The following is a 14081-nucleotide window of genomic DNA, read 5'->3' as shown; positions in this document are numbered from 1 at the left end:
ACTCTGTGTGACACATCATTAAATCCCACTGGCCACTCACCCAGCAAGGGCAAAGAACAGTAGACTCCTACCAGTGAAACAGAGTACAAAGAGCATCCTTGCCAGCCTGCGCCTGTTGCTCCAATTACAACTGCAGCTCCATTAGCAAGGGGACCCATCACGGTAGCGCTCTGGGGTCAGCATCCTGAGTCCCAGATATAGAAATCTTATCTGTAATCCTAAAATGTGTTTAAGGGCCACACCCTTCTCCTCCTAGGAGATTCTCTCTGCTCTCTATTCGTTGCTTTGCAGCTGCTCTTTCCACATTGGCACTGGGAACCCAGTTGCACTTCTCAAGGTCTGGGCTCAGAAACGCAAGCTGCTTTCAAGCCCAAGGCCTCCACATGGAACTCTTCCTTAGGGTAGAGCAGCGCCACGACCGGTCAGTGAGTGAAATACAGAGGCTTCCTAAACCCAAGGTATCAGAGCCCATAGGGAGCCACTCCTGGACCACTGTTGGAGAGATCAATACAGCGACACTAAGCCAGCGTTAGAGAACAAATCATTCGACTCACAGATTGGAGCTATATGGATGTATGAAATAGCAACAAGTGCTAATTGCAATCACTCATCCTGAGATCTCTGCTATCAAAGCAACATGTCCTCCGAGGCTGATCTTTGGTGATGGATTCCTGAATCTTGTCTGGCAGTACCCTGCAAAGAAGGAAGCCGTAACCGGTTCCCCTGTGTGTCTATCACTAACCATCATAGAGCAATGGTTCTCAACCCGTGGGTCACAGCCTCTTTGGGGGTTGCATATCAGATATCCTGTGTATCAACTATTTACATTGCAACTCATACAACTAGCAAAACTACAGTTACAAAGTAGCAACAAAAATAATTTTGTGGTTGAGGGGTCACCACAATATGAGGAACTGTGTTAAAGGGTCACAGGCCCAGGAAAGTTGAGAGCCTGTGGGCTTGTTTGATGTCAGCTTGACAGAAGCTATCGTCTTCTGAGAAGAAGGAACCTCTGTGGAGGCCCTGAGAAAATGCCTCCTTAAAAGCAGGTTGTAGGCAAAGCTATAGTTTTTTTTTTTTTAATTAGTGATGAATGGAAAGGGCCTGATCCATTTTGGGTGGAGTCACCCCTAGGTTGGTGGTCTTGGGTTCTATAAGAGAGCAAACTGATCAAGCCATGGAGAAAAAGACAGTAAACAACACTCCTCCATGGTTTCTGCATCCATTCCTGCCTCCAGCTTCCTGTCCTGACTTCCTTATAAGTCAAATAAACACTTTCTTTCCCAATTTGCTTTAAGCTTGGTGTTTCATCCTAGTTAAGACCACTGTATATACATAGCTAAGATCCAGTCCAAGGTCAGGTGGCCCGATTGACTTGTGAATAATGTCAATATGTCTGGGAATGATGTCATTTCATGACAGAAGGACATCCAAAGCAAACTATCTATATCACAAGCCAAGACCAGGGATATGAGCGCACCACTAGGTCCCACCTCCCTCTCAAAAGCACAACTCCCACCAACTTGAGCCTCTCTCATAAAGCTGGACTTCCTGAAAATCCTCAACACCTCTGGCATTGACCCCTGGGGATCAAGCCTTTAAGCCATGACCATCTTCCACATATTACCCAACACAGCTTCTCATTCCTCATTCCTCAGTTTCAATAATGACCAAGGCCTCCAGAGGGTGTAATAGGCCATCTGCATTAAAAATACAGATGCTTGGCATGGTGGTCACAGGACTAGAATTCCAGACTTGGAAGCTGAGGCAGGAGGATTAAGAGTTTAAAGTCAGTTTCAGTTACATAGTGAGACCCTGTCTGAAAGAGACAGGAATAGACAGAGAGAAGAGAAGGAGGGAGAAGAGGAAGGGTTTAAAAGACATAAAATCATGATGACATACACTATGATACACAGTGATACAATGATATACACACTGGTACAATGGTATACACACTGATACAATGGTATACACACTGATACAATGGTATACACACTGATACAGTGCTATACACACTGAAACAATGGTATGCACACTGATACAATGGTATACACACTGATACAATGGTATACACACTGATACAATGGTACACACACTGATACAATGGTATGCACACTGATACAATGGTATGCACACTGCCCCCAATGCTTACAACCCTAATCCAATCAGGAGAAAACCTCAAACAACCTCAAATTGGGAGACATCCTCAAAGCATCCCACTAGTACTCTTCAGAACTGTCATGAAAGCCAGGACTGAGCGACTGTTAAAACTGGGAGATCCAAGGACTGGCCATGCCTGTGTGCACCAAGTCCTTCTGGGTTGGATCCTGGAACAAAAAAGAAGTCGTTAAGAGGGAAAACAAAATCTGAATAAAGCCCATAGGTAGTTAATAGCAACTTACCCATATTAAACTTTCAATTTCACCAACTATGGAATGGTTATGTAAGATGCTGTTAGAGGGGAAATAAATGGGGTGAAGAGAGCCACGAACTGAGTGTATGCTTACAACTGCTCTGCGGGGCTGCAATCACTCCGAAATAAACTTCCTTCTAAAAAGAGAAACAGATTTAATAAACATGTCAACCAATCATTTGTGGGACATTACTTGACTTATGATCAAACTATTTAGTTCAGGCATGACGGCACAGACCTGCAATCCTAGGACTCAGGAGGCAGAGGGTGGAGGAATGGAAGTTCAAGGCAGCCTTGAAGCCAAAACCAAAGCAACAAGCAAACAAGAAATATTTTAAAATATTTAAAATATTTATGAGGTAACGTCAATTTTAACTGTTGTATGTTTGAAGGGATAGCTGATCACTTTCGCAGTTGTTGGGAGTCTCATAGTATACATAGTTTACATTTTTAATTTTCTTATTTGTGTGTGTCGTTCTGGGCCTCTAGCCCGGGGCCACCTACAGCAAGGACCCTACCATTGAACTACGCCTCTCGACCCCTGTAGTTGTGTTTTATAAAAGAAGTCTTCGTTTTTTTAGAAATAAAAATCGGAAGGATTTGTGAGTAGAATGGGTGATACAATGTCATGATATTTTTTCAAAAGCAAGACAGGAGCCACGAAGCGGGAGGGAGTAAATCATGGCTTAAGAAACCACGAGGAAATGCTGGGAATGAATGATGGGACTTGAGCGTTTGTTATTCTAAGATGCCCCAGCTTAAAATATTTTTTTGAAATTCAAAGTAGGGGGCTGAGTAGATACCCCAGTCAGTAAAGCACTTGCCTCAAAACTATGAAGACCTGAGTTCAGGTCTCCAGAACCTCTGTAAAAATCAAGTGTAGTTGTTGGGGTCGGTAATTCCAGAGACAGGCAGATGCTTGAAGCTCACTGACCAGCTGGCCTAGATGAGCCATTGAGCTCTAGAATCAACGAGACAGGCTCTATCTCAAAATATCTGATGAAGAGGGTAGGCCAGCAAGGGAGTTTGTGTGTATGCCTGGTTATCACTGTTCAGTCCCCAGATCCCTTAAGGTAGTAGGAGAGAATTGACTTCCAAGAGCTGTCCTCTGATCTCTACACTTATGCCATAAAGTTCTCTCTCTCTCTCTCTGTATATATATATATATATATATATATATATATATATATATATATATACATACATATACATATATGTGTGTGTATATATATGTGTGTGTGCGTATTAGATAGATGAATGAATGGATAAATGATAAATAAATAAAATTTAAAACATAGAGGATGCTGATGCTGCAACAAAGGGAGACTTCTGCGGTCAATCTCTGGCCTCCACATGCCCTCTGATCCACACATTGGCAACTCACGAACAAGTAAATACACCACAAGTATTCACAAATAAGTAATCCAAAGAAGAAAACCCATGACCACTAGCCCTTGATCACCGCAACATCCTGTCTCTTGCATTTTATCTGGCTCAGCAACTTCCTCACAACTTCATTTGGCCCCTGTAGCATCCTCACACCTACCAGATCTGGGGCTCAGGCTCCTCTCTAAGTCCATCTGCTCACTCGAGCTCTAGAACTGACCATCAGCTGGGCACCTTCCCCAGAACCATGAAGAGGGATCCCCTGATCTGGGGACCTCGGATCCCCTAGGCCTAGCAGTAAAGACACGAGGGTGCTTGATTCTGCCCTAAGAACACTGTCACTTCTCAGTCAACTCTAGAAGCTCGCAGGCCCCTGCCAGCCATCTCAGCAATGGTTAGCTTTAAGTCTTTTGGTTCTTCTCAGGCTAACATGAGCTGCATCCAAACACTGACAAGCAGGGGAGGGGGCGATGACAAGTCAGGGCTTAATTTTCATAGGAATCCTCCTCTTCCCGGGCAGGAGTCTTATTAAGGGAACAGCAGGACGCTGACAGGAAACTGTTTGTAAGTAGAAATAACACTTATTATAACAAGTCAGAACAGCAGGCAGATACGTTTGTTTGTTTGTTAATTATATCTGGTTTTATTTTCTAATGAGTGTCGTAAGAAAGGCGGGAATCATTCTGACGGCTGCTGGAAGCCAGCTTTGAAATCCTCTGAGAAAGAAAGGGTACTGAGGGAGTCCCCCGCCCCTTTGTAGATCAGATCTGTAAGGCGTAATAATATGTAATCCCACGAATAGGGATCTAAATTCCCATTTTAAGTGATGCCTGTGTCAATAGAAAGTGTTATGCTCACCAGTGGGGAAGTTATCCATGGAGCTAGGCACCGAATACATTTGTAGTTTGCCCACATTTGTGAAATACAGCAAACAATCTTTATCATCTAAGCACATCCCCAGAAAGACAAAGTATATTTGCTTTTAGAGGAAAGTACAGGCTGTATTCCGATTAACTAAGTGCCTACATCGCCATAACTCAGAAAAGATAACCAACCTTCATTTTTTATTTTTTATTTTGTGAGATGGAGTCTTGTGTTGTCTAGGCTGGTTGGTCCTGAACTCCTAGACTCAAGGGATCCTCCTGCCTCACTCAGCCTATTGAGTCGTTGATATAATGTCATTAAAAGGGAAAATGTCTATGAAATGTTGGCAGTGTTCTTTATGGCCCCAACAGAGAAGAAGGGCCCTCAGGAATGTTTCCCAGTGACCTTGAAGGTCTGGATCTGTTCTAGAAGGTTCCCCCAGATAACAGCAGGAGAGTAGCTAGGGAGGTGAGGAGTCCCTGAGACACTTTCTGATTGCCTTGATGAAATTCCTGACAAGGACAACTCAGGAAAGGGCGAGTTTGTTCTGGCCCACAACATCAGTTCCTGCATGCTGGCAGAAACATTGGGCAGCTGGGCCAGTGCATCCACAGTCAGAAATCAGAGAGTAGGGAAAGTAGCTGCTTAGCTCTTGTGTGAATGTGTGTGTGTGTGTCTGTGTGTGTGTCTGTCTATGTGTCTCTGTGTGTCTCTGTGTGTATCTCTCTGTGTGTCTGTGTGTGTGTCTGCGTGCCTGTGTGTCTACTTGTCTGTGTGTGTGTATATGTGTGTCTGTGTCTGTGTGTGTTCTTGTGTGTGCCTGTCTGTCTGTGTGTTTGTCTATCTATGTGTCTATGTGTCTCTATGTGAGTGTGTGTGTGTGTGTGTGTGTACTTGTCTGTGTGTGTGTCTATTTGTGTGTCTGTGTGTGTGTGTTTGTCTGCATGTCTATATGTGTCTATCTATGTGTTTATATGTCTATGTGTGTGTGTGTGTGTGTGTATCTACTTGTCCATGTGTGTCTGTGTGTATGTGGTGTGTGTGTGTGTGTGTGTGTGTGTGTGTGTGTGTGTGTGTGTGTGTGTGTTTCAGTTCAGAACCACAACCCATGGACTTGTGTCCCCATATTTAGGGTGGGTTTTCCCGTCTCAATTAAACCAACCAAAAATATGTCCAGATGTTTGTCTCCTAGGTAATTCTAGATTAACCATCATTCATGGATGGATGGATGGATGGATGGATGGATGGATGGATGGTGGATGGATGCCCCTATAGATGGGTGGATGGTATGGATGGATGGATTGGAGGGAAGGAAGGGAGGATGGATGGATGATTGGATGGATGATGGATGGATGGGGTGGGTGGGTGGATGGGTGGATGGATGGATGATGGATGAATGGATGGATGGATGGATGGATGGATGGGGGGATGGGGGGATGGATGGATGGATGGAGGGATGGATGGATGGGGGGATGAGTGGGGGGATGAGTGGGGGATGGAGGGAGGGAGACCGAGAGGCAGATGGATGAGTAAGAGCGTTTTAATTCCCTGAGCCTCTCTCCCTCTCTCTGTGTTGTGAGGAACTAATACAAAGTTCCTTTCCATTCTCCCACTCCTTCAAGTTTTAAAACAGCTTTGCTTGGTTTCAACTGAAGCAAAGATTTCTTTGAATTTTCAAACCAGCCTGAGAACTGGACACAAGACTGGACTAACAGGAGCATGGAGCTCTTGTGACAGCGTCTCTTCAAAGAAGACAAGTGGCTGCTACACCCAGAAGTTAGCCCAGCGTCTGCAGCTGGGGTGTCAGGCAGAATAAAGGAATCTGAAGTCTTCCAGCCTCTGGGGTTAAGGAAGGAAATAGAATTCTTTATTAAATTCTTAAGTTGGTGGAATTCTGGCCAACAACAGACATGCTTAATTCGAGAGGGGATGAATTATGGTAGAGTAAAAGATTGGGAACGGACTTCCTAGGGGTTGAAGTAATGGAATTTTTTATTTGAGAAATTCTCAACTCGGGACTTTTTTTCTACCTTCCTTATTAGCATCTGCTGTTTTCCGGAGCCTGTCCTGAGGCTAAGCTGTAATTTGCAGAACTGCCCTTAGGAATTAGCGCGTGATGAGATCTGGAAAGGGAGCAAACGCCATGTGGAGGAATCTGTCTTTTCTGCTCTTGAGACCTAAATCCAAAAAAAAAAAAAAAAAATCCAGACAGCAGGCTGTTGTTCCTAAGTGGCTTTCTTTGCAGTGGTACCTCACAAACTGCTCCTGGAGTTCTCAAGAAAAACCATGGCGGTAGTCACGGGGTGGGGGGTGGGGGTCACTGTATGCAGGCAAAGGGCAAGCTAAGATAAGGTCAGACTGTGGGTGGGAGTGAAATATAAACCACGGGAGAGGAACTCAAAGGGAGCAGGAGAGAGGGCACACACTGGCTGGCTCACGGTCCTCTGTAACGTCAGTTACAGCCAGTGAAGCCAATGTCTCCTTCTGACCTTTAGGAACACGGGGGAGAAGGAAGGTGAGGTCAGAGAGGAGGCCAGGGATCCAGGGACCTGATGTTTCAATGGCTTCTCAGACGGTGTGATCATGGCAACTGTACTGTTTCCTGTGTGGAAGGCTGACTGAATGGATATACAAACTCCTCGAAGAGTGCCTTGCACTGGTGGAGCCCCAGGAGGTCTGAGCTTCCCACCCTCCATCTGTCCTAGTTGATGTCCTAGAGACATGGTCTTACATGCCACAAAAGGCAGTTCTGATCATTTAGGGGAGTGGCCTCAGAAGCCAAGCTAAATTAAAATTTAATTTTAAAAATTAATATCTACTTAAAAAGGAGGGCCAGCACATACATGACTCGATCATGTCTTAACCTCATGTTCCTAGTACACCTGTGTCCTAAGTAAGACATTCTCTCTTAGAGATTGTCATCTTAGCATGCCTCTTTTAAAAAGTTCTCATATTAAAGTGACTCTTTTCTTGGCTGAGGTAGAGACTATGTGGCTGCTGTTCACAGCTCATGGCTTTGTCCATGTTAAGTAGTTAGGCTGCGCTTGCTTTGCTGTGGCATGGTGTGAAATTAACACCTGATACTGGTCTTACTGTCTTACTGTCTCTTGTGAGGAGCCTATGCCGGGGCCTAGCAAACACAGAAGTGGATGCTCACAGTCAGCTATTGGATGGATCAAAGGGCCCCCAATGGAGGAGCTAGAGAAAGTACCCAAGGAGCTAAAGGGATCTGCAACCCTATAGGTGGAACAACATTATGAACTAACCAGTACCCTGGAGCTCTTGACTCTAGCTGCATAAGTATCAAAAGATGGCCTAGTCGGCCATCACTGAAAAGACTGGCCCATTGGACATGCAAACTTTATATGCTCCAGTACAAGGGAACACCAGAGCCAAAAAGTGGGAGTGGGTGGGTAGGGGAGTTGGGGGGTATGGGGGACTTTTGGGATAGCATTGGAAATGTAAATGAGAAAAATACCTAATAAAAAATATATAAGAAAAAGATGAAAAAAAAAAAAGACCTGTGAAGAGTCACCATGACCACGGCAACGCTTATAAAGAAAAACACTTCACTGGGGCTGGCTTACAAGTTCAGTGAATTATCATCATGGTGGGAAACATGGCAGCATGCAGGCAGACACGATGCTGGAGAAGCCAAGAGTTCTACCTCTTGATCCGAAAGCCACATTGGGTGTAGCTTGAGCATAGGAGACTTCAAAGTCTGCCCCCACAGTGACACACTTCCTCCAACATGCCATGCCTCCTAATTCTGCCATTCCCTATAAGCCAAGCATGGAAGCATGAGTCTGTGGAGGCAAAACCTATGCAAACCACCACAGCACCTTAAATGCGGAGCCTTAGAAATGGAACAGGAACAACACAACAGTGGACTGACCTTAAGCTTTTGTTTAAAGTCTGCTGTCTGCATCTTGAAATTCTACTCCCTTCCTTCCTTCTTATTTATTTATTTATTTATTTATTTATTTATTTAAGGGGATAAAGTGATCTGAACACACATGAGTATGTGGGTATGTGTGGTAGGATGGACTGTACTATTGAACCCTCAACTTGGTTTTATCTCAGGGGATACTGAAAAGAGAAACAGAACCTAAGCACACTAAGCACACACTCCATGGTGTGTGTGTGTGTGTGTGTGTGTGTGTGTGTGTGTGTGTGTGTGTGTGTTGAGATGGGGTATGTGGACAAGAGTGCAGGTACCGAGACAGCATGAAAAAGGTTCCGGTAAGATCTCCTGGAGCTGAAATTAAAGGAGGGTTTCCCAGCTGCTTCACCGGGCTCTGCTGCGAACTGAATTCTGGTCCTCTGGAAGGACAGCAGAAGTTCTCAACTGCAGGGCCATCTCTGTAGCCCTGGCCTTTGAAATCTCTTATAATGAATGCACTGTTTCCATTTTGTAGAGCCCCTCAAATGATGTAGCTGTGATGTATTACGTGGAATAAGGTATTAAGTAATCTGAACTCTATCCATCTATTTATTTTATGTTTTAGGCTGTCAATAAAGTCATCTGAGAAAAGTTAGAGTCATGGACTGGGCATGGTGGAACACGATTTTGATGCCAGTACTTGGAGGATAAGATGTGCGTGGACATCCTCTGCTGCACAGCTGACTTGAGGCCAGTCTAGGCTTCGTGTCTTTTAAAAAGTGACAAAAAGACAAAAACGTTTTAGAAAGACAATTCTTAAACATTTTATTTAATTTATTTGTGTGTGTGTGTGTGTGTCTGTGTGTCTGTGTGTCTGTGTGTCTGTGCCCCTGACCAAGTGCAGTACCCAAAGGGGCCAGAAGAGGGCAGTAGATTCCTGAAACTGGAGTTGGAAGCCATCACTCAACCTGGTCTTGGGAACTGAAGTGTTTGTGCATAAGCACATGTGCATTAGAGAATTCATGTACACGTGGGGGCCAGTGAATAACCCCAGCTGCTTCGGGACAGTGTCATCTTGGGTTTTTAGACAGGAACATTCCAAGTAGGCTAGACTGACTGGTCTGCAAGCCCCAGGATCCGCCTGTCTCCCCAGAGCTGGGATTATAAACGGGCCCACCAGGCCCCACTTCTCTTTTTACCTCTGGGTTCTAGGAATCAAAAGGAGGTCCTTGAGCTTGCAAGGCAAGTGCTTTGCCAATGGAGCTACTGCCCCCGGCCCTATAAAGCTATTTTAATTGTCTAGCTCTTCCAGTGCTAGGCCCTATTCTTGTTTGTTTGTTTGTTTGTTTGTTTTTCGAGACAGGGTTTCTCTGTGTAGCCCTGGCTGTCCTGGAACTCACTCTGAAGACCAGGCTGGCCTCGAACTCAGAAATCTGCCTGCCTCTGCCTCCCGAGTGCTGGGATTAAAGGCCTGTGCCACCACTGCCCGGTTGGCCCTATTCATTCTTAGCCATAATTCTCATTAAATAATTCAACATAGTAAATGAGGCTCTTTCAGGTTATGGTTACCATGATTGTGTTTAAGATCATAGTCACTGTCATAATGGAAAACAAACATTTATTAAACAATGAATAGGTGCCAGGGGTGTATCTCAGTGGTGTGTGCAAAGACTTGGGTTCAATATCCAGTATCCCTTTCCAAAAAGGGAAGGGAAGAGGGGAAGAAGGAAGGGAGGGAGGGAGGGACTAGTGGGAGGGAGACAGGGTAGGAGGGAAGGAGAGAGGCAAGGAAGGAAGGAAAATAGCAGGGAGGGTAGGAGCAGGGCTGGGACAGGGAGATTGAAGGTCTGGAAAGATGGCTCAGTGATTAAGAGCTTTTCTTGTTCTTACAAAGAAAGTACTGGAGTTTGGTCCTTCCACCCAGGATAGGTTCCAATGCCCTCTTCTGGTCTTCCCTCTGTGAGCAGCAGCACACACAGAGACATGCACACACAGACATGAATAAATGATAAAACAAATCTCTGGGGTGTAAGATCAGATATGAGCAAAGGCTCCTTGCTGGACTCTGTGAATTTCACAGCTTAGCATTACGGTCGGGACAAGAGTTTGGGTGGAGGCTCCATACCCATGTAAATAAATAGCCAGATACAGGGATATGGAAACATCCACATACAAATAGCCAAAGAAAGAAATCTCAATTAAGAGATTAAAGGCATCAAAAGACACTGCAGGAGAAGGGACTCTGGGAAACCAGAAAATCCAAATCTTCACATCCCCTCTACTCTAATATCTGTTGGTGCTACTAGGAGAGCATCATGACAGAGCCCTGGCCAATGGGCTTCGTGCCCTGACAGCAGGCAGTCCAGAGAGGTGCTTTCTTTGCCTTCCCCTCTCTCATGCTGTGAGAACACAGCACAAGCGCACTATCACCGAAGATGAAGGGTCATACGTTAGTAGACACCAGATCTGCCCACACCTTGATCTTAAACGTCCCACTCTCCAGAACCGAGAGAAATAAATGTCCTCCGTGGTGTCTCATTAAAGCAGCCTGAATAGATGCCACCCAAGATGTCACCGTCTCCTTTGTGGCAATAGGATGAACTCCTTGCACCAATGTCAAGCATCACCACAGAGCCGATGTACAGAGAGCCAAGATAGTTAATATTAACAGTTAACTTGACTGTGCTCCAAATAACCATGGAAACAAATCCCTAGATGTGTTGTAAAGGATTTCTAGATTGGGTGAATTGAGGTAGGAGACCCATCATGAATGTGAGCAGCACGTATCATTCCCTAGGCAATGTCTAAGAATGAATAGAAATTAGAAAGAACGCTGAACCACCCCCCCCCTCTCTCTCCTTCCTAACTAAGGATGCCTTGTAACCCGTTGCCTGGAGTTAATGTATAGCATCCCACGGGAAGCTATGGCAGCCAATGGAGATATGGTGTGCTGCAGATAGCTCAGTGGTAGCGTAGGGCATATGCTGAGTGTGCATAAGGCCCTGGTTCAATCTACCGCACCAAGAAAGTGGGACTGTTGTAGTGTACAAGCTGAAATGCCCCTTGTCACACAGCTCCAGCTCTACTAGGTGGGGCACACACACACACTAGGGCCTCAACAATGAGATTCCAGTCCTCTTGCTGCCCAACAAAGAGACAAAGACATCGTTGGAAAGATGAACAAATAGAATTCTCTTCTAAGTATTGGTTGAGGCCATTTAAAAATAAAATTATCAGTGAAGTCAAAGAGAATCGAAACTGCGAGGTAAGAATTTGGCTCAGGGTGAGGTTTCCAGTTTTACTCACTGGCTGTCTGGATCCCACAGAATTCCCAATCCGATTTTCTCGGGGTGACATTCACGAAAGTTAATGTGAGGCCGCTTGCTACTGTGTCTAAAAGCAAAGAGACGGGTGATATATTAACCTCACTTTTAAGTGACCCCAATATTTACAATCCAAACAAAGTGATAAATCACTGGGAAATTCTTGACTTTATAAAATGTCTCACCACAAGATGGCCTTGAAAACCTAACTCCCCAAGTAACGGCTTAGGCAGAATTTGACTTACAAAAACAGAGGATTTATAAACAGTATCCTCTCTATAAAGTCAGGTAGCCTTGTAGCTGATCCAAAATCATAAATAAAGCGCGCATTCATCCCTCGCCGGCATTATTCAATTGAGAAATCTGGGAGAGCAATCGAAGCCACAATCTCCCTGTCACTGGCTATATGATTAGCCTGAAGCTTTCCCGATGCCTAGATGTTGACAGAAGCTGTTCGCCTGAAGAAAGAATAAGATAGCCTGTACCCCTGCGATCATTTCTTTAGCCCATTAAACATCAGTCAAGACCAGTGGCCTATACATTCTGCTTCCACTGCGGGGAGATGAAGAAGTCGGACTCCGGCATGATTTCCAGGAAAGTTCTAGAATGAGGTACTTGGAAAATGCCTTGTGGACACTTACAAATGAAAGCGAATAAATCAGTGAGCCTCAGGTTGCTAAGGAAGAGACCGTGACGTATGACTGTTTTTTCCCCATTACTGTTGCTAGTATCAATGAGAAATCCCGTAGATGAACCCCTATTTCACTCAAGTCATTGAGCCATTATACAGTGGGGAAGGTGTGGGTTCAGTGAAAAGGTGGTTCCATGGATTTGTGGGGTTTTGATTGGCTATCATAAATGCCTGATGAATGTGCTCACATGAACCCAGGAGGAGGGTTCCAAGAGAGTAAGTACCACAGGGCTCTCTCCTGCTCTGTGTTTTATCAATGTCTGTGTTAAGGATTTGGGAAGCCCTACTATGTCATATGAAGACCACATTGTATACAAAGCTAGAAGTATACTATGTATTACATAATCTATATTAGGTAGCAGAGTCTGGATTCAAGTGTTCAATGTGGTAGAATCGAGAATCAAGAGCACTTATAAGACACACATATAAAGCTTTTGCATTGGGGCTGGAAAGATGGCCCAGTGGTTAAAAGCATTTCCCAGTCCCGTGTTTGATTCCCAGTGCCCTCATCTGGAATCTCACAACTCCATGTAGCTGCAGTGCCAGGGTATCCAGCGCCCGCCCTTTCCTGGCCTCACTGGGCACCCATGTGCATGTGCACATACCCATGCACAGGCATACACACATAAATAAAAATAAAATCCTACATGCAATATTTGTGTGTGAGCACATGTGAGTGCTATGGACCATGTGTGGAGGTCCTAGTACAGTGTAAGGGAATTGGTTCTCTCCTTCCACCATGCATGTCTCAGGGAGTCAGATTCAGGTTATCAGCAGCAAGGGCCAAGTGTTGTAGCCAGCTGAGCCATCTCACTGGCTCTGAGTACCAGGTCTTACATAAAGACAAAATCAGATTTGATGAGAACTGTATGACAGTCATCAAGGAGTTTCCATAGGCCCCAAGTTTGACACATGCCCTGGACCAAATACACATCTTAAAAAGGAGCACCTACAAGCCAAGACATTCTTGGAAATTAACATCTATTTTGCTCTTTGGTTATCAAGAATTTTTTTTCTCCTTTATATCACTCTGAATTTTTACAAATTCTCTATAATGAGCATATGTTACTTTAATGAACACAAAATACTATTCTCAGTTGTGGAAAATATTTGAATAATTGTCTTCTGAAAGTGCGAGCAGGGTATTTCATATCATTTTAAAGGCTGGAACGGGGAGAGAGGAGCCTTGGCATTACTGGAGAAAACCTTAGGATAGAAACAGAGCTCCTTGGATGTGAATTTCTGTGTCTGGAAGTGTTTGCATGGCTAACTGCAGACGTGTTGGAGGGTATCAGGGAAGGAAATCAGCTACTGCTTCCCACTTACATAAGTCACTCCGTTATGTCACCACCTATAAAAGAAAAGGGAGGTGACCATGATGTCATTGTCCATGAGACTGGTAACATCTAAATGGAGTCACTCATGTAAAATCCTTGGGGGGAGGGGGGAATAATTCACCATATGATCAATAAACTTTTGGAAGCACGATATTAAAAAATTGAATCCAGGGCCTCACACATT

The sequence above is a fragment of the Mus musculus genome, chromosome 17, assembly GCF_000001635.26.
Source record: "Mus musculus strain C57BL/6J chromosome 17, GRCm38.p6 C57BL/6J".
In the NCBI taxonomy this organism is placed as follows: domain Eukaryota; kingdom Metazoa; phylum Chordata; class Mammalia; order Rodentia; family Muridae; genus Mus; species Mus musculus.
The sequence above is the reverse complement of the archived record's forward strand: the minus strand, read 5'-3'. Positions refer to the sequence as shown.